Raw genomic sequence first — 26,146 nt, forward strand, 5'->3', positions numbered from 1 at the left:
CACCGCCACCTACTGTACAGGAGTGTGTAACATCAGGGCTTCACATCAGATTACATTAAAAAAAATAATATAATATATATATATATATATATATATATATATATATATATATATATATATATATAAAATCCACTTTGACATGCATTTAGCAATCCTCTTTGTTCTAAACAGTATGACAATCTACGAACAATTATCTTTTCCATCCATTTACACAAGTGGGATGTCAACGCTATAGGCCTGTAGTTTCCTGCATTAGCTGGGTCTTTGCCAGGCTTACCAAAAGGTAGAATCAAAGCACTTTTCCAACCACAAGGCATTACACCTTCTCTCCATATCTTATTAAACAGGTTCAATATGACTTTCAAGACTTCATCTGGTAATTGTCTAAACATAGCGTAGCATAATTGGTCTTGTCCTGGAGCAGTATATCCACTTCCCTCCAAGGCCATTTTCAACTCATGTAATGTAAATTCCATGTCAAGTGATGATCCATCACTATCCTTTTTCTTTGTTACATTAGCATTTTCTCTTAAAATTTCATCTTTTCGTTGTTTATGTATCTCATCTAAATGACTTCCACTATGTACACTTGCAAACTTCTCGCCCAATAGTTCAGCTTTTTCCTTATTTGTAATTGCCAGATATTCTCCATCTATTAACACTGGGATTTTAACAGATTTTCTTTTCTGCCAATAGAAGAGCAGAATTGCCTCCATGCCTTCTTCTTGGATAACTTAATAATTTTCTGTGCCACAGCTCTCTTCCTTTGATAATCAATCAGATTATCTTGACTCAAATGATTTCTTAATATTCTGAATGCATGATTTCTTTCTTTTATAGCATTTTTACATTCATCATTCCACCATGGAACCATTTTCTTTTTCCCATTCACTGTGCTCTTAGGAATGCATACTGATGCAGCACTTATAATGGAAGTCACTGTTCCTGTACAGTTATCTACATCACCCTCCATAGATATTCTTTCAGTGTACGCAATACAACATTCTCTAAAATTTTCCCAGTCAGATTTAGGAAAACACCGTCTTTCAATTACGTTACCTTCCTGTACATACATATCAAAATTCATAGAGCATAATATCGGAAAGTGATCACTCCCTATGTTAGAATCATTCTTTACATTCCATTCACATGAATTACTCATATTACCAGAGACTAAAGTAAGATCTAGGCATGAAACTGTATTTCTTGTAACATCCACCCTGGTACCTCTTCCATCATTGAGACAAGTAAGTGATCTCTCCTCGATTAGTTCTTCGACTACTTCTCCATTTGTGTCAGTATGTTCACTTCCCCATAGAGTATTGTGAGCATTAAAATCCCCACACCATATTTCTCTTCTATCAACACTTTCTGAGATCTCATGAAATATTTGCATTGACAGCTTCTTACAAGGATTATAAAAATTGACTACTTTGATATCTCCTCTGGGACTACAAAATTCTACCACTATACATTCATACCATTTGGAACATTTACTCTTCTATATGCTAAAGTATCCTTAATAAATGTTACACATCCTCCACCTTGTTTTCCAATTCTGTCACATCTAACAGAGCTGTAACCTGGCATGACAAAGTCCAAGTGTGGTCTTAACCACGTTTCTTGTATACAAATAATATCAGGTACAACTCCCAAATCAGCTACAACCTTCTTGAACTCTTATCCATTACCAATTAAACGTCTGTCATTCCATTGGAGGATATGAAATACCATGAGGAAGCTAATAACCTTGAGACAGCCCATCATAATTAGAAGGGTTCAACATCCCATGAATTAGATCAACCTTCACTTCTTTAATCTCCAATATCTCTATAGCTGCCTCTACAATTGTCTTGATTCTGTCACTTCTTTTCTTTTGTTGCATTGCCACGTTCACAGTCTTACAGATGAAAGCGACAAAGCTAATTTTATCCACAATCAATGTGTCCTCATTAATCTCCTTTATATATGGATTTATTTCTGTTTGTCTCTGACTTGGGGTGGGAGACGAAACCTTTATTGGTTGTCTATTCGGAAACTCTCTTGCGCTATTTACCACGTGTTACACTGGATCTGGCTAGCTCAGTTTCCTTCACTTTTTTAACTGCATCAGCATAAGATACCTGGTGTGTTACTTTATATTTTTGCACCTCTCTAGCTTGCCTTTGCACAGGGCATTTTCCAAAAGCAGCACTGTGTTCACCGCCACAGCTGCAACATTTGATTTTTGCATCTTGACCACATTTTCCATATTCATGTTCACCCCCACATCTTGCACATCTTTGCTTTCCTTTACATTGTCCTGCAGTGTGTCCCATTCTTTGACACTTGAAACATCGCAGTGGTGCTGGGATAAACACTCTGACATCATAACTCATATACTCCATTCTTACTTTATTGGGCATAACATTTTTAAACTCAAGGACTACTGACAGGCTATCAGTTTTCACACCCTTCTTATGCGTTTGTAGCCTTGTAGCTTTCACCACCTTTCCTCCTTTCATTTCCTGGATTATCTCATCCATCGACATTGACAAAGGTACATCATAAATAACACAGCTTTGCTGCATTCCCTGGGATATGAGAGCTGATCCTTTCTCCATTCAGTGTTTCTGAACTTTGCCGTTGATCTGTAGCAAAAATCAAAAGCCGCCTGTTACTTGAAACTTGATCTTTCCCATTTCTTTCTCAATTGCTTTGATCAATTTTAGTGGGTGATGATGCCACCCTTCTTTTCTGAACATTACCATCACTTTCCATTCAGTTTGTTCATCCTCCTTCCTCACACTTGTCTTTGTAGCCTTCACTTTTTTAGCCACGTCACCAACTCCGAACCAGAACAGCCAGAACTACCACTCCTATTTCTCCTCTTTCTAGATGCCTCCTTCCATGTCATATTATCGCTATCTCCATCTGAACGATTACCCATGATAGATACAGTCACGGTACAGTTGTTGCGAAACTGCCAATTCAATATCGGTCCCAAAAATAATTTCAATCTTTCTCTCAGGTCTCCTTCTGAGAAAAAAAAAGTCACTTCCTGTCAAACTCAAAGACCACTACTTCTTCTGCTTCTTCTTCTGCTGCTTCTTCATCCGTTTAATGGTGGTGGACAAACCAACTTTTGGTGCATTACTGCCACTGACTGGACTGCAGTGGGGAGCGGTAGATTTAGCAGGAAAAATCCTTTAGAAGGCTGATGATGTACCCAAATATTTTGTTTGATTAGTCTACTTTCCTTGAATAACTTCCAATGATATACTGTGTTTTCCATTCCTCAATGATGTAAATAAACGGTCTCGCTCTTTACTGTATGCTTCATATTGAAATTATATGTGATCTACGGATTCTCGTGCATAACAGTGTATGCATTTTCCTGTCGGACGCTTACCTATTTTATACAGTGTATCGTTGAGTCCTGTATGACCAATTCTTCAGCGGGTTAGAATGGTTTCTTCTTTCCGATTCCAGCCCCCCCATTCTCCCAGCACCAACATGTTTTTCTATTATTATTATTATTATTATTATTAGGGTTCCACTACGAAGCAGAGACTTATTCCAACGACACATTTTTATTTTTGTAAATAAATTACATGATTTGCTACACCTTGTTTGTTTATTTAAATAGATACATTGAATCCATCAAGGCTGAAGGTTTAATTCTGTTAACATCGACCATCTTATATCTTATGGTAAGGTCATATAATATTTACCTCGGTGATCAGAGTATATCCATTGAAAAGGGGAAACACACTTAAGACATACTGAGTAATCTTAGAGTTAAAAGAACTCAGGTGCTGTATCTCATGTCCAGGAGTACTGAGGCAGAGTTACAGAGAGATACTTGGTCCAGATGTATACCTGGACTAATCAAACAATTTAGCCTTTACGATCCGTTTTGTCCGTTCTTTGTCATTCAGTGGAACCCGGTCCATTGCTGCCATGCAACTATATTTATTATTATTATTATTATTATTATTATTATTAATATTTTTATTATTAGGGTTCCACTGCGAAGCATTCCTATTATTATTATTCTCCTGTATAGTGTCCAATAACCCGTCCATACATTGGTAACTTTTTGTCCATTTCGGCAGACAGATAGTCCAGGCCACGCGTAACCTGGCCATACATAAATGGCACAGATTGGCCCATAGGGGGATCCTACAATAAGCATAAGTCAAAGGCTCATTGCTGCCACCACCTTTGTCCTAGCAAAGTTACACATATCCAGCTGGATATTCTGAACAATTTTGCAATTGGGACCTATAATGCCCGCCTATAATTTTTTTCGCCATTTTGAATTTAAAAACATTCAAAAATCTTCTTCTCATGAACCATAAATCCGAATGACACAAACTTGCAGGGAAGGTCCACAGGATATGCATGAACATATTTTGAGAAAAGCTAAAGGATTCATCAAAAATGGCGAAATTATTAGGCAATCAATTTTTTTTAATTTTGCAAAGAAATTCAATTTGCTGTAAAATCATGACACAGTAATAAATACACTTGGAATTTGTAAGGGCAGCCAGACACATGATGGTAAACATGTCTACCAAGTGCCGTGGTGATATCTTGATATTTGAAGAAAATACGGCCGTTTCAACTTTGCCACGCCTATCTTTGACACCAAAAGTGGCACTGATTGGCCCATAGGGGGCGCTATAATAAGCACTGAAAGTTTAAGGCTCAGCCCGGTGTCCTGCTTGTCCTAGAGATGTAACCATAGACTGTGGATGTAAACCCTGGGTCCTATTCCGTCAAGGCAGATAAAGGACATTCCTGGCTTATTTTGATAAGTCTCGCTAATTTAAGTGAGAGTTGCGTTCCATTACTGTGGCTTATAGGATTCCCTGCTCAGTAACCAAGGCAACTTATACCGCTGAACTAGCCTGCTCCGTAGCGGGCTAACTGTCAAGCTTAATTTAGCTGTGTCTCAGAGAATTTCCAACAGGCAGAAACAGAATCCCAAAAGACACTTCCATCAAGTGTCTTTTCGTGCTTGCATCACTTTTGTCACATCCGTATTCAGAAACATATGTTCAGACCTTTTTCTCACAATGTGACCAAGCATGAATTTACATGTGTACTTTAGTTCTAAAGAATGTATTAATAAAAATAAACAAGTTAAGAAATCATGTCTTACATGATCACTTTCACTGTCTTCAAAAGCCAATAGGTTAATTGACATAGGCCTAGGCTATATAAGCAGTGCATCTAAAGACCAATTACAACCAACTATGGCATGTCCATTCCTCAATAACCCTATGGATAAAGGTGCTCCGATTCTACACAATGCGTTTACACCACCAGCCCCAAGGGTTCTCAGAGACAGAAGTAATCCACTGGGCTTCCCTGATGAGTATCTGTGGGAGAGGTACAGGTTCAGTAGGCCCAGCATAGTTTACCTATGTAGTCTGCTGGAACCACACATAAGGAAGCACACTCACCGTAGCCAAGCCTTGACCACTGTTCAGTCTGTCTGCATAGCTCTGCATGATGCAGAAGGTCTTGCAAAGGCAACTGTATGCCAGGAAATAAGAAGGGTATACCTTGCTCTAAATACTTGAATATTTTCATCACTTTCCCTGGTCATTTTGAAACACAAAGAATCAAGGAGGCGTTTTATTCAATTGCAGGAATGTGACAGTTAAATAAATGTAAAGTAGCCTACAGGTTGACAAGCCTCTGTATTGTAGGATATGTAGTGTTCAGATTTTGGCCTTAGAGAGGGAATTAGTGAATAAGAATGTGGCCGGGCCTCCCCGTCACAAGCATCAAAGCAAATGTGATTGGGGCAATATAAATCCACTGATTCCCTAACCTAGGCATACAATCTATGGGTCTCACCCCCTCTGAAGAGACAAACCAGATGACACAGGACACCATATTGGGGGTCAGAGACCCTACATGCCTAACATTTCCCTTTCCCATGTCCTCTTTAAGTTTGAATGCAATCTTTAGGTAGGCCAGTCCTTGTCATAAATTAGTCTGACCCCCCTTCCCTTCTATCCTACACCTTAACTCAGCATCACCCAATCAGGGCAAAACATCCTCAAGCCATGCTGGGTAAGGTATTGCCATAGGTATTGCCGGGTAAGATAGAAAAAGGTGTGTATTGCGTTTGGTTTCGGAGCCTGGAAGAAGAAGAGTTTTCCTCTTTTTATTTTGGTGGTGGTTCCTAGGTTGATTTCCTTATGGCGCTTATACTGGAAGTGGGTGATACTTTGGCAAGGTCTGGCCGATCCGTTTTTCTCACTCTCTCTTTCTCTTCTCTCTCTTTAATGTTTTGCTGTATGTCTTCTGTTGTGTAATTTAGAAGTAGTGTGCCCGCATTCAATAAAGAATGTATGTTCATTAATATAATTGACTGCTTCTTATTGAATTCAATTATTTAATCTGAAAACCTGATATACAGCTTGTTTTAACTTGTTGGTTGATTCCACCAGTTTTCTGTAGACTGACCTATCAAAGAATTCGCGATTTAATTGATAATTCTAATTTTAAACATAATTATTAAATTAAATCTAATAAAATATATTTTACATGTAGGTTAATGAGGGGTTCTAGCATGCAATATCACTTGGCTCTGTATTCAGAGTGCTGAACATTTTAACAAGGACATTAACTGTTGGAACCGCTGGATTCAGAAAAGAAACATATTCTTAATTAATCCTTACTTGTCCGATAGTATTAACTTAATCCTTTCCTTCAGGCTTCCTCAGTGTTATAGGCGCAATAGACTGTACCCATGTGCGTATCCAGGCCCCATCTGGACTTGACTATGTCAATTGGAAATCTTTCCATAGCCTAAATGTACAGGTATGTACTGGGGGCAGCTGTCCATACACTGTCAGGCAGACTAGTAATAATTGGATTTGGATGAAATTATCTGTGATAATAAATCAAATTAGTTTTGATTTCAAGTCAACACTTCTTTGGATTTAAATCCTGTTACCCTGGCAGTTGTTCACAGAAATGTCCATTTCAATATCAGCCTTACACAAAGAAGCAACTGTACTGTACAGAGATAGTGTTTCACTTTACCTTATCAGCACAGTATGATGAATTTAAAAAATAAAATAAAAAATTAGGTATTTCCTTTTCTAACCAAAAATGTCATAGCACTAACATGTAGCTGCGGAAGGCCTATGCAAAACCAGATTTGAAATCTTACACAATGTCAGACCAAGAGACAAAATATTATTCTGGAATGTGAGACAAATATTCAGATAATTCTGAACTGAATTTTACATTTTGAAAGACACCACTGCATCAACCCTTCTTGGTCATGCTGAGCAATTTTAAATTAATGTTCTGCCAAGCAAAATGTGCCACATCATTGAAGGACACCCTCTATGCTGTCAGATGATCTGCGATGGAAGTTATCCAATATTGAAGCAAAATGGCCTGGCTCTGTCCATGATTCAAGAATCTTTCAAGCATCATCACTGTCACAGAGGTTTGCACAAGGCAAGAGAATGTTGTTACTTCCAAAGGTTTACTTAATCTACTTGAACCTTAAGAATCTCATGTATATTTAACCAACACTTTTATTCTGTAGGGGAGTTTAATGGTGTTCTGCTTGGGGACAGAGGCTATCCCTGTATGCCGTACTTGCTGATACCCTACCCAAAACCAGCAACAGAAGCAGAGGGAGCCTTCAACCATGTCCACACAAAAACCAGGGCACAAATTGAGATGGTTTTCGGCCAACTGAAATCTAGGTTTCAGTGCTTAAAAAGCCTCAGGGTTGCTCCAGACAGGGCCTGTGATATCATTGTGGTGGGGGGGGCGTGGTTTGTGCGTTGGGTGCAGAGAGAGAGTGGGCGGGGCGGCTCTCGGACTCTGCGCCACAGCTTTTAGAGGTTGCTAATCAGCACCGCTCTTTAAATGTTTAATTGTTCAACGATGTGCTGATTACCTTGACAGTGAGCCTGGGTGGTTTAAAAGGTGTTCGCCGAGGCAGACGGAGGAACTGGTGACGGAGGAAGTACGGCGCTACGGCGAAAGTATTGTGTAAAACTCATGTAACCAGTTAAACGAAAAGCCAGGTGTTCGGCAACAATAAAAAGAAGTGATTACTTCAAACTCGTCTCTCTCTCTCTCGATACGCGAGCGGTGGCACTCACCTTGCTACAATCATCACTGCCTGTGCAGTCTTGCACAACATTGCCACCCTACGCCGTGAGAGACTGCCCAGAATGTTGCTGGAGGAGCAATGGGAAGACATTGACCCAGCCGTTCAGGAACCCATAGATGGAAGAACTGTGCGGGACCTTTACAAAAATACCTATTTCCGTTAATCCCAATTTTATTCATGGCCACCATTGTTTTGGAGTGAATCGTTTTATTTAAAAGCTTTGAATTTATAATTTAAGAAAAAAAGTGTGGCAAAGTTGTCTTGAAGTAATTTATTCATTCACTTATTTTGTTTAAGCAAAAAAAACATTAAATAAAGTTCAAACCATGACCTTCTGCTGTGTTTTAATTTTATATTTACATCCTTCTCCAGTTTCTTTCTCTCCAACTGCAACTTCTTAATTTTTAACTTTTGGGACTTGATGTCCAGTTTCTGACTTTCAATGCAAATAAGCAGATGACGCTTGTAAATCGAACGGACATCCTGTGAAAGAGAAAATGTGTCAAAGAGTAGCTGATTATGTAGTTGGTAATAGCAATATGAATAGTTACTTACTTCATTCCTTGCTGAAGTACTTGTTGTTCCGATCATGTTCTGCAGCAAGGTGTATGGTTTTACATAATTTGAAGAATGCAGACACATCCAAAACATTTCACATTTGGTCTTACCTCTGGCATTTCTGACTGCAGAAATAGTCTCCTCATCAAGGGCCATAGACATGCTGGTGCCATCTCCCTGCAAATAGAAGAACACTGCAGTTGTTAAAGCAAAAGAAGAAAGAACTGCATAAGATGCACTGTGTTTTATTTTTTGTTTTTTTTTACAAAATAAGGACTACTCACACATGGGTCAGGTAAGCCTTGGGCATCTTGAGTTGGGGGATCTAGCAGGCATATAGTGTCTCCACTCACTGAAAGATATAGGCCTACCGTTAGTTTTTACCATTGAGAGACTGATACCTGTTGAGGAAAAGTAGTAGACAATACCTTGCACATATTGCTCCCAAGCACCTTGGGGAATGATGTCTGATGAGATCCCCCTATTCCCTCTATTAGTGGGCGCCCCCCGGTTGTAACTCAACGCTAGCTTCTCTGCGGGTGTGAGGTCCTCAGGTGGAGGTCCCCCACCAGTAGCAGTGGCATCTCCTTTTTTTTTTTTTGGTGGCTAAAATGGTACATATTTACAGATCAACAACTATTTTAACAAATAAATTTCACATTTCATTATAGGCTACTTACCACTCTGGAAATGTTTTTATACTTCATTTTCACTTGTTGCCACATTCTTTTTTGGCTATTGAGATGGCCCCTGTTTAGATGTAACAGAGAATGAATATAGGTCAAGGGTTACTAGGTCAAAAGGTTTCAAACACCCCTCCGAATTAGGCTAATTAACAGTAAATTAGTTGCAGTCATGTCATTTCTCATAAATTAGACTACACCATAATTTTAAACATACATCTGATATTACCTAGCCCGCTGATAATATAGCCACAGTCTTAAGTAGACAGTATACTTCATAACAGTATCTAATGATCTGAATGTTCATTTATTAAAAAATAAAAATAAAACAATAAGTAGGCTAGTATAACTTACGCATTTAATCTGAGTGAGTGATTGCACCTGAGATGATGGAAGCAAGTCACTGCACCTGTGGGGGGGGGGGGGGGGGGGGGTGTCTTAGAGGAACAGAGGAGTGAAAGGAGCAGAGTGAGTGGGCGTTTGTGGTTCTGTGATGTTCTGTGCAAGGACCCACACGCAGACCAGGGAAATCCAAAAAACGTTGTCTTTATTCAGTCCGAGGTTCGAAGCCAGGTAATCAGAGAAAGGACGGTGCCGAATCGAGTTTCCAAAAGAATTGTGATAACAGGCAAAAAATCAAAAACCAGGAGATCAGAGCGGCGAAGGTACAAAGGGACAGGCAAAAGAGAAGTCAAAGCGAAGCAAAGGTCAAACCAGAAGCAAACAAACCAAAAAGGGGAAGGCAAACTCGAAGTCGTTCAGAAGGGGTGTCTCAGGAATCTCGATAAACAAAGGCTTGCTAAATATCGGCACAATGAATTCGATCAACGTTCTGACCGTGAGCTGGTGGAAAAGACTGACATTTATACACTGGGGAAGGTAACAATCAAGGAGGGGTAAGTAAGTGAGGGCGGAGTAACAAACAACATCCAGGTGAAGAACATTAGGATAACTAATAAAATAACAGGGGACTGACAAAACGCGGACTGGAATCACATAGACAACAATGGCCTGGGTTAAGCAGGTAAAAACGCGTGCAGAGAGAGAGAGGTGCAGTCAGAGCAAGAGACAGGTGCAGGCAATTGCAGAACTCAGTGTTAGAGCAGGCTAGAAAGAAAAGGGGCAGAGCTACAGCGCAGCATGGAAAAGGGGAGACTGGTTAATGTATTAGTATAGTGATCTAAACTATCAAAAACCTAGTGTGTGTTAGTCCATTAGTAATATTCACATGTTAGTATATTAATGAGGTTAGTACTTTACAATCTATAAGTTAGTAAGGATTAGTAGAAATTAGTAAAACTAGAAATAAGTAGGAAGTAAGTAAAAACGAGACTGGAAGGAAGGGGGGGAAACCACGAAAACCCGGAACCACCCGAATAGTGAAATCACACAAATACAGGGGAGTGAAGCAGCTCAGGGAACACAGACACAGAGACAGTACTGGGGAGACAAGTGACCGGGAAATACAGACTACAACAGGTTCTGGACAGCGGAGCTTGGTGAATGTTACAGGATGGAAGCCCAGCCGAGCTAGTCGTATTCTGCATTCATTACCGGAGGGTGGTTGGCGTTCGCATGCCGTTTAGGGCTGCCAACGGCGAAGATAGATAGCGGGTTGTAGGGCGAGGTTCCTGTGCGAGGCAGGGCTGAGGTACTGGTAGCGGAAATATAGAAGTGCTTTTGTCCACTCTCCAGCCCGTTGACAAGGCTCTCCTGCTGCGAGTGGACACGCCTCACTGCGCTGGACCAGCAGTCGCCCCCACAGACCCCTCAGACCCCGGGGGAGGGTCTCGAACCCCGAGAAAGTAAAGTGGTTTTAAAGATGTATTCATTTGGAGTGTTTGTCTTTGTCCATGTCGCGTGAGGTTTATGTTAAATGTTATTGATTTTAAAAGAGCAGCTGAGAGCCGTAGTGCCGGGGTGGGGAAAGCCGGGGTGGGGAAAGCAGCTGAGAGAGCTAGCCAGATCCTCAAGTGCCACTGCATATGTGCCGTGATAGCACGTGTAATTTTGCTGGGGAAAGTGATTTAGCTTGCGGTGCAATCAGAGACTGTAAAAAATGGGTGCAATATTGTGTGTTGTGCCCGGAAGTGATATAATTCCGGTGTGAGTTGCAGTGCAGTGTTAAGTTGCAGTTCCCTAAGGGGGTGTAATTTCTGTGTGGGGTGGTCTAGATTGGCGAGTGCCCATACACCTGTTTTTGGCCCATGTGGGTGGCCCCGGAGGGGAGTATAGGACTCAGTCTGTTTAATACGTATAACTGAAAGTTTTCTTTTCTGCACTTTTGACTTGTCAATACAAGACAACACGCTTCTACAATTATGATAGGTCAGGGGGGCGGGATTACTGTATCAAAGACGCGTGAACAATGAAAATATATCTCCTTTCCTTATCTTCAGAGCAGTGTGAAGGCCGTAGTGCAATTGTGTGCGTTTGTTTTCAATTTGTAGCGCCGAGCTACATCTGTAAGTGGTTGTAATAGTGCTAGTAAAAGTGCTGGTTTTAATAGAATAACGTTATATACGTCACTGTCAAAGTGCGTGTGTTGTTATCAGAGTGATTAGAGTGGAATTTGCATCAGTGAGCACCTGTTAACGAAGCTAGCTAGCTTGCTATTGCTACAGAATCGCTTCAGCTTGCATTTAGCTTTCTGGCAATTTAGCTTGCGCTAACATAACGCTAGCGCACATTCAGCACTGAGGACTGGAACCTGGACACTGACCGTTTATCCAGATAGCGCTCTATGCTACCAGGAATAGCGCAGCAGCACCTCTGGCACCGGGAAACCCGACAGCGCTCCGTGTGACCGGAAAAGCAGGGAAGCACCTCTAGCAACAAGGGAGAAAATCTGCATTGTTCACAGTAAGCACATTTCGATCAGGCCTGCAACGGGGCTTCTTTTATTCTTTATTATTGCCGGCTAGTGTGTTTTATCTTGTGTGTGGGCTCAAAAAGTGTTTGCAATTGTATTGTATTACATTTAAGGTGAACACGGTTGTATTTTCACTGCTGTTAAATTATGCTGTTTTATATTGTGGTAGCCATTCCTGCGTGGATTATATCAATATTGGAACTTAGTAGTATAACATATTGACGCTAATAGAACATTATTATTGAGTATATACTATATTGTATTATAGTGTTTTAAATAATATTGGGCAGCTAAACTTGTTGAATTCAATTATTGTATGAATACATACTAAGCTTTGAGCCAAAGGGTGCCTAGAACTTAAAGGTATATTGCGTTCACCTTACATTGAGTGAAAGATAGGGTTCACTTTATTTTTTGCATACTTACCTAAGGCGTTAAAGAGTGTTTCTTTCATACTCGCCTTAAGAGGTTTGTTTCCGCTTACCTTTGTTTTACTATTTACTTTAAGGGGTTGAAGATTATAAAACTTATTCCAACGACACATTTTTATTTTTGTAAATAAATTACATGTTTTTGCTACACCTTGTTTGTTTATTTTTAAAAATACATTGAATCTATCAAGGAGTGTCCTGGAGGGTATTCCATCAAGCCGGATTAAGGAAAAGCCTGGCTTATTTCGATAAGACTGGCTCATTTAAGTGAGAGTTCCGTTTCATCACCGTGGCTTGTATGAATCCCCGCTCAGTAACCATGGTAACTTATGCCACAGAACTAGCCTGCTCCGGAGCAAGCTAACTGTCAAGCTTAATTTAGCTGTGTGTCAAAGAATGTCCGACGGGCAGAAACAGATTCCCAAAAGACAGTTCCGTCAGGTGGATTTCCACACTCGCATCACTCATGTCATATAATAAAAATAATAAACTCATGAAAATCATGTCTCACCACTTTCACTGTCTCCAAAATCAATCAATCAATCAATCAATCAATGAAACCTCATTTATATAGCACAAGTCACACATCAAATGCAACTCCAAGTGCTGAACATAAAATGAGGTAAAAGGAACATGGTTACATAAAAATAAAAAAAATGCCTTATTACATTTCCTACACACATTCCATGAAGACCCGCCCTACTCTGCCTCTGATTGGCTAGTAATAAAATAACGATCAATTGAGGTCAACTTGACATAGCATCTCCCTCCCTACTCTGCCTCTGACTGGCTAGTAAAATGACAGTCAATTGGTCAAGCAGTGCATCTAAGACAGAGAGAGACCCACAGAGAGAGATAGACAGAAAGAGAGAGAGACAGACTGAGAGAGAGAGAGGGATAGAGAAGACCACAATCCTTCCTGCCAACCACGGAATGTCCCTTCATTGACGACCCTGTGGCGGAAGGTGCTTGGATTGTACAAAGAGCGTTCAGACCACCAGCCCCAAGGGTCTTCAGGGACAGGAGGAACCCACACGCCTTCCCTGATGAGTACCTGTGGGAGAGGTACCGGTTCAGCAGGCCCAGCATAGTCTACCTATGTAGTCTGCTGGAACCACATTTCAGGAAGGACACATGCCGTAGCCAAGCCCTGACCACTGTGCAGTCTGTCTGCATTGCACTGCAGTTCTTTGCCTGTGGGATATTCCTGTACAGTGTGGGTGATGCTGAAGGTCTTGCCAAGGCAACTGTATGCCGGGAGATAAGGAGGGTATACCTTGCTCTGAAGCAGTTGTTATGCCCGGCTCAGTTAGGCCATAACAACGAAGGGGAGGTCCACACTGATTGCTGTTCTGCATACTAGAGAGGAAAGTCAGGGGATTGTGATCAGTGTATATTGTGACTGGTGTTGACCCTGCCCCCACATATACTTCAAAAAACTGTAGGGCCCAGATCAACGCCAGTGTCTCCTTTCCCACGACTGAATTGGTGACGATTGAACTTATGTGAGAAGAAGCATACTGGATGGTTTATACCCTCTTCCCCCTCCTGCAGCAAAACAGCTCCTGCACCCACTGGCGTCCACCTGGATCTCAAAAGGTTTTTCAAAATTAGAGGCTGCCAAGACAGGAGCACAACAAAGCAAGTTTTTTACGGCATCAAAAGAAGCTTGACACCTCGGGAACCAGACAAAGACTACTTTCTTGCTTAATAGGTTTGTTAGTGGGTTGACCACGGTGGAAAAATTATGACAAAAACTGCGGTAATAGCCTACCAAACCTAAAAAAACGCTTAAGCTCTTTCTTTGTTGTGGGAACATGGTACTTTTCAACCGACTCAACCTTGGCACTTACCGGCCGAATTTCCCCCTGACCTACCACTCTGCCAAGGTATGTTACTGTCGCCTTGGCAAACTCACATTTTGCCAAGTTGACAGTCAATCTAGCCTCAACCAGCCAGTCCAGTAAGGCCTCAAGACACTGGGCATGAGACTTCCAGGTGTCACTGTACAGAACCACATCATCTAAATAGGCTGCACACCCCGGTAGACCAGACAGGATTTTGTTCATAAGTCGTTGAAAAGTTGCAGGAGCGTTACGCAACCCAAAGGGCATGACAGAGTAAAAGAACAGTCCGCCTGGTGTAATAAACGCAGAGATCTCCCTAGCTCTTTGTGTTAATGGTACCTGCCAATAACCTTTCAACAGATCTTCTCCATTGAGACACGGTAGAAGCGCTGTCTAATTGGCTTAACACCTCCCACATCTATGTCGTGTTCAATAAGATGGGTACGTGATGGTGTGTCTGAAAACAAAGAAAGATGAGAGTTAATCAACCTTTTCAAATCTGCACGTTGAGCAACTTGCAAGTGACCTAGCTGGGTTTCCAAACTGTTCAAATATGCAGAGTTCTTTAACCTCCTTGTAAGAATGGCTTGTGATGGGACCTCAAAGTCTTCAGAAGGCAGTGGCACATCTGAGATTACTGCAGACATCACTGCTTTTGGCTTCGATATTTCACCTGAAGAACCACCCTCACCCCTCACCTCTGACCTCTGAAACTGAACAGAGTGATAAGGCTTTAACAGGTTCACGACACCACTGCACCTTCTTCTTTCTATTAGGTGTGTGAATCAAGTAGTCACGCTCAGACATGCAGCTTTTTACAACATAGGGCCCAGTGAACTTTGCTTGAAAAGGGGAACCTACAATGCAGCAAAACCAAAACCTGATCCTCAGGCTCAAACTGGCGGCTCTTGGCCTTGCAATCAGAAAGACTCTTCATTTTGTCTTGTGCATTGCCAAGTTTTTTCTGAGCTGCAGCACAGGCATGATGCAAGCGGCAGCGGAAGTCATTCACATAACTTACAATATGGTCAGGAGGCACAACACTTTTCCAATGGTCACCAAGTACCACGAAATGAGTGGGCCACGAATTGTGTGACCAAAAATTAGCTCATTGGGACTGAACCCTGTACTCTCCTGCGAAACCTCACATATGGCAAGCAACAGCCAGGGCAAGCCCTCTTCCCAATCCTGAAAGAGTTCCGTACAGTAGGCACGTAACATAGACTTAATTGTCTGATGGAATCTTTCCAGCGCCCCCTGTGAGGATGGTAAGCACTAGAAATATTGTGTTTAATTTGAAGCTGTTTGATCACTTGGGGAAAAGTACAGGACATAAAATTACTTCCCTGATCTGTTTGTAGGACTTTAGCAACACCAAAGGTGGACATCAAGCAAGTTAAAGCTTTCAGTACTGGTTTAGTCTTAATGGAACGCAATGGGAAAGCAGCAGGATAATGGGTACTTTTACAAATGGGTCCTCAACAACTGGAATGGGGGTACAAAGGTGCTGGCTCAATTTTCTGGTTGGGTTTACCAGTGACCTGACATGTGTGACACAGTTTACAATAAGCTGCTACATCCCTTTTCAAAAGAGGCCAAAAAAAAATGACAGAGCACCCGGTCATAAGTTTTCTTCACTCCTAAGTGACCAGCAATACCGTCATGTGAAATGCTCAATACCAAATGTCTAAACTTGGACGGCACAACAATCTGATTAACATGGTCTACCTGCACATCGTCAACTACATGGGCCCACTTTCTCAGTAGTACGCCTTCTTGCAGGAAGTACCCACATGGGACCCCCTCAAGTTCACTTTCAGGACAGACCGTCTCCAACAAGGGTTTCGATGTGGGATCAACAGCCTGTTCCCTGACTAACTCTTCCCTTGAGACAGAGGGTAAAAGAGCAGGAAAGAACTTACCACACCAGAGTCACCCTCCACCTGAGAAGATGAGGGCTGGGCTGACACAAATTGTGCAGACTCCTCTCCACCCTCCAAGTCGGCCCTGCTCCTCGAACGAGTCACCACACAGGCAGAGAAAACCTTAGGGTGTTTCCTGGCACACTTGTCTGGCTCCTCAGAGCACTGTGGAGATGAGATAACAGACAAGGTGGTGGAACCTCCTTCCAAACTTTACCCCCAGCCAAGTCTTTACCAAGGATAATGTCTACCCCCTCCATAGGCAAAGAAGTAAGGACCCCCATGACCACTTCATCACGTACAAGGTCAGAGAACAGGTTAAAACGATGTAAAGAAACCCACAATGGAATTAATCCTATGCCAACAATTGGAGTTTGCTCACTAATATCTGAATGTGCTGAAAAAGGCAAAGTACCAGCCAAGATGAAACTCTGAGAAGCCCCTGTATCTCGTAAAATCCTGACAGGTTTCCTTACATTATCAGCCAGGGTCACAAACCCCTCTGTGATAAAAGGAGCATAACTCTTATCAACCTCACAAGGTAAAAATGTCTTTGATGGGGAGGTAACCAACGGGCTATGTACCAGTGGTGCAGCGGCCACTAAACCAACAGACTTCACATATACAGTTGAGGTGGTAAATTTCTGGCCTGCTTTACCAATTGGACACTCGCCCTTCCAATGACCCTTGTTTCGACGTGCATAACAGACTCTGGCTGGATCAAACTTCCCGTCTGTCCCTGGAACATTCCTCAGAGTATCCTGAGTTGACTCCCTCTCACTGGCCTGCCTTCCAAAGCGAGACCTAAAGTTGCCCCTCTGAACATCCTCATTATAATGACGACGCACTGCTGGGCCACCAGAATGAGTTAACACATACTCATCTGCCAAAACTGCTGCTGCAGATGCTGTCTTTACTTTGCTTTCATTAACACAGGTAGCTATGTGATTAGGCCCTGAATATTTAAACTGCTCCAGGACAATAAGATCACATAGATCCTCATAGGTGTCCACCCCTGAAGCAGAACACCAATGTGAAAAATGAGCTGAAATCTCTCGTGCAAACTCAACATGACTCTGTTTCTCCTCTTTCTTCCAGTTCCTAAACCTCTGCCTGTATGCCTCAGGTTCATATGCCTTTAACACCGCTGCTTTAACCTTAGCATAGTCCTTACTTTCAGCAGGACTAAGGGCAGAGTAAGCTTCCTGTGCCTTGCCTGTGAAAACACACTTCAACATCAATGTTCTGTCTGCATCAGGTCACCGCCTAGCCTCTGCAACACGCTCTAACAGGGCAAAAAAAGTATCCGGGTCCCTGTTATTGTACTTTGGCAACAACCTCAAATTACCTGCAACATCAAAACTGGTATTGCCTCCAGCATATTGACCAACTGTACCCAAATCAAGGAGACTCTCACTAGCCCTTCCTTCAGCTCTAATTTACGATGTTGAATTCTTAACTCCTTTTCCAAAGCAATCTCAGCTTCTCTCTGACTCTGTGCCTGCTCAGCCTTTAATTTCTCATTCTCCAGTTGAAACCGCAACCTTTCCTTTCCACGTGCTGCCTCAAACTGTAGCTTCTCCCTTTCAATGTTTGCCCTCTCTTTCTCCAATTCCATACATTGCTGAAAGGACAAATTAGCACCATAACCCTTGAAAAAGGGCACAGGAGAACTCTTACCCTGCTCTGCCTCCAAAAGTTCACCCAATTCTGCTAGACTCTCAACTATTTCTCTTATTTCATCTTTCCTAGGCAGATGTTTAGTCCTAGTCCAGCCCAAATGAACTGCCAATTCTACCAAATCTGTCTTTTTCAAATTGTCCAATGTTTTATGAGAAGGTTAGCTAAGAAATTCAGCAACTAAAGGATTTTTGTGTTCTGTCTCCATAACCGCTGATAATGGACTGTGCCAAACAGAACAGACAAAGAGAACATCAAACAGGGTAGCGCCAATCACACAATGCACAACCCCAGGGAGGATGGGCCACCAAGGAGCTGCCCCCTAAACTGCCTAACCCAAATCTAAGATAACTCACCCTAGTCTTGGTGTGCGTACTGGTGGGGGGTACTTATGCACCCATAAACCGCTTGCAATGGGGAAGGCTGTGTGGGAAATAAATATGTATGTACTCAAAAAGCACAAACCCAATGTATTTGGAAAGACATGTAGTCAGAGAGCACAGGCCCAATGTATATGGGAAAAGAATGTATTCAAGGGCACCAGCCGCCACCTCCTTGATGTATCATACGGCTAGCAAAGGAGGGAGGATGCAGAGTGAACAAAGGTCAACCTGAGCCATAAGATTAACAACCTGCAACAGTGAGTGCTTCATACTAAAACATGGGCAATTAGAACAAACACGTAATACACACAGTTTCTGCCCTGCGAATTAAGCATTGCACGCAAGCATATACGTAGAACGAACGGAAGCTTCTGCCTTTTACGAAAATTTATCGTCAGAATGTATGATTTGTGATAGGAGGGGGAGGGAGATTCAGGTGGGAGATGAGCACCATCATTTAAAAAAAAATAAAGAAGGAAGGGGCTCATAAATATTGGTGTCAAAGAATTGGGAAATAATGGTGTCAAAAACAGGACATGACTAACAAAAGAAATAAGTGGGAAGTACTAAATTTAAGCTCCACAACAGGAGGAGTTAGCAAAAATGGATAAAAGAAGCATTTGGCCCCAGGGGATTTCAGAGTGTGTCTTGGGAATGCTTGGAGAGTGATTGGATGTAGTGTCTTTACTTGTGAGTGACTGTTAGTTGTACTGAACTGCGCAGATCAGCCCGGGTTCTTGTATGTAATCTTTTATTCACTAACAATAAACCCAGTTACACCAGACTCTGAGAAGTGTGCATCTTTTAAAGAAGCATTCAACAGTGTGGAGGAGAGCGACCTCGGCATTCCTGGCCCAGGCCGGGGCCCGTTTTCTCCTGCCCACAGCTGACTGCCTCAACCAATGCTAGGGAGGTGCCCCCGAGACAACCGCTACTACCCGCAGGGTCAACACACAAAAATAACGAACAATCCCTCAAAACAAAAACTCAACAACTCCTCCTTATGAGAAACTGTTGCTACAGCCTAACTGGGTTCCACAGTTCCTCAACATCTTCGTTACCTTCCCTGGCTATATTGACACACAGAGGATCAAGGAGGCATTTTATGCAATTGCAGGTATGTGACAGTTAAAATAGGCCTACATGTAAAGTAGCCTACAGGTCTGTATTACCTTAATCCTCTCCCTCAGGCTTCCCCAATGTCATAGGCGCCATAGACTGCACCCATGTGCGCATCCAGGCCCCAGCTGGACCTGTGGAGGTGGACTATGTGAACAGGAAATATTTCCATAGCCTAAATGTACAGGTATGTGCAGGGGGCAACTGTCCATACACTGTCAGGCAGAAGTACATAACTCTGAACTGGATTTTACATTTTGAAAGACACCACTGCATCAACCCGTCTTTATCATCCTAAGAAATCTTTTATTAATGCTCTGCCAAGCATCATTTACTGCCACCCTCCATGCTTACTGGAGGCTGTCTCATTTCCAACATCGAGGCAAAATGGTCGGGCTCTGTACATGATTCAAGGATCTTCTGAGCATCCTCACTGGCACAGAGGTTTGCACAAGGCAAGAGAATGTTGTTACTACCCAAGGGTTTTCACTTTTGAAGTAACATGGGCATAGATTTGGGAATCTGTAACGAGGGGGTAAGGTGTAGATGTCATCTTAAGGAAGTTGTCCTCCATTGGACTTGATAGCATAGCCTGTTCATGGTTCCAGGATTACCTTTCTAACAGAACTCAAGCTATTATGGCTGGGGATGTGAAGTCTCAATTTTTAGAAGTAAAGAAAGGAGTACCCCAAGGATCCATACTTGGACCCATTTTATTTACAGCAGTGGTTCTTAACCTTGTTGGAGGCACCGAACCCCACCAGTTTCATATGCTCATTCACCGAACCCTTCTTTAGTAAAAAATAAAATATGATTTTTTTTACTGGTGCACGAAATGAATTGTGCATTAATATCACCTTGTTCAAATAACAAAACCAACACAGTGCATGAACTCATAACAACTTACCTCAGTGTGACTTCTGCTGTTGCCTTTGAGAGACCAGTTCAGATATGCGTGGCTTCACCTTGGAAAGTGCCAGTCTCATGTCATTTTCACAGCAAAGTCTGTTCCTTTTCTTAGTTTTTATGTCCAGCATCCTCGAAAACGATTGCTCACAAAGATATGTTGTCAAAAATGGTACAAAAAAATCCAGGGCTTTCTTAGCAATAACTGGATACTTTTCCATTTGTTGACACCAAAACGTTGAGAGCGTTGTTGTTCTGAAGAGTTGCTGTTGAACCTGGCTCTGCTGAAGTTCAATGATTTCGTCGAGGTATTCATCATTGACATCTGCTGTCTCAATAGCAAACGTGAACGGCTGTCTCACCCATGCTGGATATGATGCTCTTGTAGGGAAGTATCCATCGAGAGACTTCGCAAGCTCATCTAAGTGCGTGGCAATTGTTTGCTTCAGTTCCATGGGTACAGATATGTCTCCAAGTCCACACACATCTTCGATCTTACTTACACAGTCGTCCAGAAGGGGAAGTTTGCGAAGTTGTTGTTCTCTGCTCGTCGTTTCCATAACGGTAACTTTTTTGAAAAGCCTTCAGGTTTTCTTCTGCTTCCATTATGTTAACTCCACCACCCTGCATCTGCTGATTTAGATGATTGAGAGCTGCGAATATATCAGCCATGTATGCTAAAATGAGAATGAACTCAGAATCTTTGAAGCAATCTGCATGAAAATGTTGGTGCTCTTGCAAAAACTGGGCTAATTCCACACGCATGGCAAAAACACGATTCAGCACCTGTCCCCGGGATAACCACCGAACATTCGAATGGTAAAGAAGTACCTCGAATTCAGAGCCCATTTCTTTACACAGTTCACTGAAGATGCGGTGCCTCAGAGCACTATTTCGCACATAGTTCACACATTCCACTACAATTTTTAATACTTCTGCCATTTTGGGCGGCAAGGTTTTTGTTGCCAACGCATGCCTGTGCAGAATGCAATGCGTAACAATGATGTGCGGTGCATCGGCTTTTACTAGCGCACCAAAACCAGACTTTCTTCCCAGCATCACTGGAGCTCCGTCCGTACAAACTGCAGAAACCATATCCCATGAAAGGTTGTTGTCTCTGAAGAAGTCATCCACAAGCTTCTTCACATCGGCTGCCTTAGTTGTTGTTGTAAGAGGCTTACAAAATAAAAACTCTTCTTTTATCATGTCGTCTTTCACATAGCGCACAAAAACGGCAAGCTGGCTTAGATTGGAAACGCCGGTGGTCTCGTCGAGTTGAAGGCTGAATTTTGCCGGGCTTGAAATCAGATCCGCGACTACTTGAGCCAAGATGTCTTTACTCATGCACTCTATTTTGTCGCTGATGGTGTCATTTGAAAGAGGAATTTGGGATAATTTACCTTCAGCCGCTGTTCCGAGTATCAGATTCGCCATCTTTAACGCAGCTGGTTTTACGAGTGTTTCGCCAATGGTGTGCGGTTTGCCCTGCTTTGCGATCAGATAAGCAACTTCGTACGATGCTGTGAGGATCGGTTTGTTGATGGGTACAAATCCAAGAGCGGGCAGAGTGGCCTTTTCGTCGAATCTGGCTCTCTTCACCTTGAATTCAGCAAGCGTTGTGTTCTTGTATTCCCCATCTCCATGCAGCTTCAAGAAGTGTTCCTTCAGTTTTGCAGGTGCGAGACTAGAGTTGCTCAACTTGGCATTGCAAATCATGCAGATGGGACGCTGACTCCCGTCACGTTCCGTGATACATGTAAATCCATGTTTTACATATTCGTCCGACCACTTTCTTTTTTTGCCCGACATAGTTAGCATGGATTAAAATATTCCGTAAGAAATCACACGACACACCGACAGTCACACGTTGTGGCTGTTGGAGGTGGACGTGGGGTCGGCGTCACTAACGCTAACCCAACGTCACTGACGCACACCGCTGGTCAGACGGAGGGTTATTAAAGAAGGTGTTGTTAAACAGGAAGTGATACGCTGGCAGCGCGTCCACTCCTTTACAGCCGTTTTACAACGTGTCATCACCGTGGGTAAAAGTACCAGTTCCCCGCCGCCACGTCGTGAGTCCGTACGGCGATTGACCCTTTAGATCGCCGGCCGCAGGAGCTTATTTGCCTGGATCGGCGCTCGGGAGATAACGGGCTAATTCCGGTGTGTGGTCCCGACTGAGAAGGAGGTCTCACTCTGCTGTTTATCCAGCGCTCTCAAAGCGGACCGGTAGGGAGTCTCACTCAGACACATATACAGCCCTCTCTAAGCGGTCTGATAGGGAGGTCTCACTCTGCTGCATAAACCAGCGACCTCAAAGCGGACCGGTAGGAAATCTCAGAGCAGGACGCTTTCAATGACTGTGCCCACTAACTGCAGACTAGACTGAGGGGTGGACCTCTGCGGCGGAGGCTCCACCGAACCCCTGAGACCGACTCACCGAACCCCTAGGGTTCGACCGAACCCAGGTTAAGAACCACTGATTTACAGTCTATATAAACGATATTGCTAGTAATATAGCAAATTGTAAGGCTCATTTTTATGCAGATGACACAGTGCTTTACTCCTCAGCACCAACAGGCACCCAGGCTCTTACATACTTACAATATGCTTTTAATGTTATACAGCAAGCTCTAGCTGGTCTTAAACACATTTTGAATACCGAAAAAACAAAGTACATGATCTTTTCTACTCGGAATACAACTATGCCAAATGCTTCCATATCCTCATTGACTGGTGCTCAAATTGAGCAGTACTATAAATATCTAGGTATCTGGCTGGATCATGATTTCTCTTTTAAAACTCATGTGGCCAACTTGTCTAGAAAAATTTAAACTAAAACTGGGTTTCTTTACAGAAATAGATCCTGTTTTGCATTGGACAATAGGAAGAGGATTGTGCAGGTGACAATCTTACCCATATTCGACTATGGGGATGTCCTGTACAGGCATGCCTCTAACAGTATTTTAAGGCCCTTGGACGCAATTTATCATAGCGCATTGCGCTTCATTTCAGGAGATGGTTTCCGAACACATCATTGTGCTTTATATACTTCAGTAGGTGGTATTCTCTTCATTACACAAGGAAGCAACATAGCATTTTATTTATTTATAAAGCCTTGCTAGGCAAACGTCCTCTCTACCTGACCAGGCTTCTGTCCATCAAAATCGCAAGTCATCATGCCAGATCTCAAGATTTGATTACGTTAGAAGCACCCAGAACTAGAACAAATCTGGGTAGTACCGCTTTTATTACATTTGCGCATTATATGTGGAATAAATGTCAGGATACACTAAAACTAGATTGCCTTATCACGATCGAGTCCTTCAAGAAACTAGTAATGGATATGATACTAAAACAAGCCGAATGTACTTTCCTTTAGTGATAAATTAGGACAAACAGATCATAATTCTCTGTCTTTTGATGTTTTTATGCTTTTAATATTTAAAAAAAAAAAAGTTTTTCCCATTTATTTGCACTTGGTGTATCTTAACTGTAATTTATGTTTTGTAAAACTGTCACTGTAAATGTTTATTTTGTAATCAGGGCTCCTCTGAAAAAGAGACCTTGGGACTTCCCTGCAATAAAGGTTTTAATCAAATTCAAAGTGGTCATCATACTTTATTCTGGAAAGCTGTATCAGGCACACATTGTTCCACTTTCATAAGTCTTAATACATGTGTGGAGGGGATCTGTAATGTACTTGAACCATAAGAATGTCATGTATATCTAACCAACACTTTTCTTATTCTGCAGGGGAGTTCAATGGAGTCCTGCTTGGGGACAGAGGCTATGCCTGCATGCCGTACCTGCTCACACCCTACCCAGATCCAGGAATAGAGGCGGAGAGGGCCTTCAACCATGCCCACACAAAAACGAGGGCACGGATAGAGATGACCTTTGACCAACTGAAATCCAGGTTCAGAGCTTAAAGTTCTCAGGCACAATGCCAGATTTCAGGCATAGAGCAGTTTTAAATTCATATAATACTTAATTCAATACATTGTACACATTTCCTCCTGGACAACTTTTCAGGCTCACAAATCTTTTCTTGTTTTAATCCCTGCAGGTTCCAGTGCCTGAAAGGCCTCAGGGTTACTCCTGACCGGGCAGTCTTGCACAACATTGCTACTATACGCCGGGAGAGACTGCCCACAATGTTGGTGGAGGAGCAATGGGAGGACCTCGACCCGGCCCTTCAGGAACCGATGGATGGAACGACAGTGAGGGACCTTTACAAGGACACATATTTCAGTTAATCCCCATTGTGGTGACCTTTGTTTGAGTTATCCCCTTTTTTCAGAATTTAGCATGTTCTGTACAATTTTAATAAACACATGTGTGCCTAAGTTGTGTTGAATTTCTGTATTAATTCACTCATTTGATTCAAGCTGTGGAGACAAAACACAGAAAATTAAATACAGTCCAAACTATGACCTTCTGCTGTGTTAGAATTTATACTTACATCCTTCTCCAATTTCTTGATCTCCAACTTCACCTTCTTGATTTGCAGCCTCTTGTACTCAATGTCGAGCCTGTTGTACTCCATGTTGAGTTTCTCGCTTTCAATGCAGAGGAGCAGCTTGCGCTTGTATAAGACACGTACATCCTGTGACAGAAGAAATGTGTCACAGAGTAGCTGAGTACGTAGTTGGTAATAGTAATATGAATAGTTACTTACTTCACTCCTTGCTGATGGAGTTCTTGTTCCAGTCACATCTTGCAGTAGGGTGTATGGTTAATAATTATATATATATATATATATATATATATAATAGTATAATTTTTAGACTGCAGACACATCCAAAACATTTCACATTTGGTCTTACCTCTAGTATTTCTGTGTCTGCAGACATTGTCTCCTTATCAAAGGCCCTAGACGCGCTGGGGCCATCTAACTGCAAATAGAGGAACACTGCAGTTGTTGAAGCATGAGAATACAGGATTGCATGAGATGCACAGTGTTTTTACCAAAAAATAGGACCTACTCACACATGGGTCAGGTATGGCTTCAGCATCTGGGATCGGGTGATCGAGCAGACGTATGGTGGCCCCAGTCACTGACAGATATAGGCGTACCGTTAGTTATTACAATTGAGAGACTGACACCTGTGGAGGGAAAGTAGTGGACAATACCTTCTACATCTTGGGGAATTATCTTTGAGGAGGTCCCCCCTCTATTCCCTTTATCAGTGGCCGCCCCCGATTGCAGCTCAGCAGCTCAGACTACTTGTCACATTCTTTTTTGGCTGTTGAGATGGCTCCTGTTGAGATGTAACAGTGATGAATGAATATGTAGGTCAAGGGTTACTAGGTCAGTGGGGTTCACACACCTCACCCAATTGGGCTAATTAACAGCCTAAATGCATTGTAGTTATGTCGGTTCTCCTCAGTTGGCCTACACCATTATTTTAAACGTACATCTGATATTACCTAGCCTACTGATAATATAGCCACACAGTCAAGTGATCTGAATGTTCGTTTATTAATAAATTGGCAAGGCAAGGTAAGTTTATTTGTGCAGCACATTTCATACAGAGGCAATTTGAAGTGCTTTACATAAAATAGATAAAAGGAAAGAGCATAGAGAAATAAGACG

At 42.3% G+C, this 26,146-nt stretch overlaps 2 long non-coding RNA genes across 2 annotated transcripts; one reads left to right on the forward strand and one right to left on the reverse strand.

Annotated features, from left to right (window-relative positions):
- Positions 1 to 8,484: 8,484 nt before the first annotated feature.
- LOC135257985 (uncharacterized) lies at positions 8,485 to 9,389 on the reverse strand. Its single transcript, XR_010330838.1, has 5 exons — positions 9,133 to 9,389; positions 8,989 to 9,056; positions 8,815 to 8,881; positions 8,702 to 8,740; positions 8,485 to 8,629 (listed from the first exon to the last, which is right to left on the reverse strand). It is a non-coding gene; the product is annotated as an uncharacterized LOC135257985 (long non-coding RNA).
- A 1,814-nt stretch (positions 9,390 to 11,203) lies between these two features.
- On the forward strand, positions 11,204 to 24,983 carry LOC135256971 (uncharacterized). The gene is made up of 2 exons (XR_010330552.1): positions 11,204 to 12,249; positions 24,304 to 24,983. It is a non-coding gene; the product is annotated as an uncharacterized LOC135256971 (long non-coding RNA).
- The last annotated feature ends 1,163 nt before the right edge of the window (positions 24,984 to 26,146 follow it).

The sequence above is a fragment of the Anguilla rostrata genome, chromosome 6 (assembly GCF_018555375.3).
Source record: "Anguilla rostrata isolate EN2019 chromosome 6, ASM1855537v3, whole genome shotgun sequence".
NCBI lineage: Eukaryota > Metazoa > Chordata > Actinopteri > Anguilliformes > Anguillidae > Anguilla > Anguilla rostrata.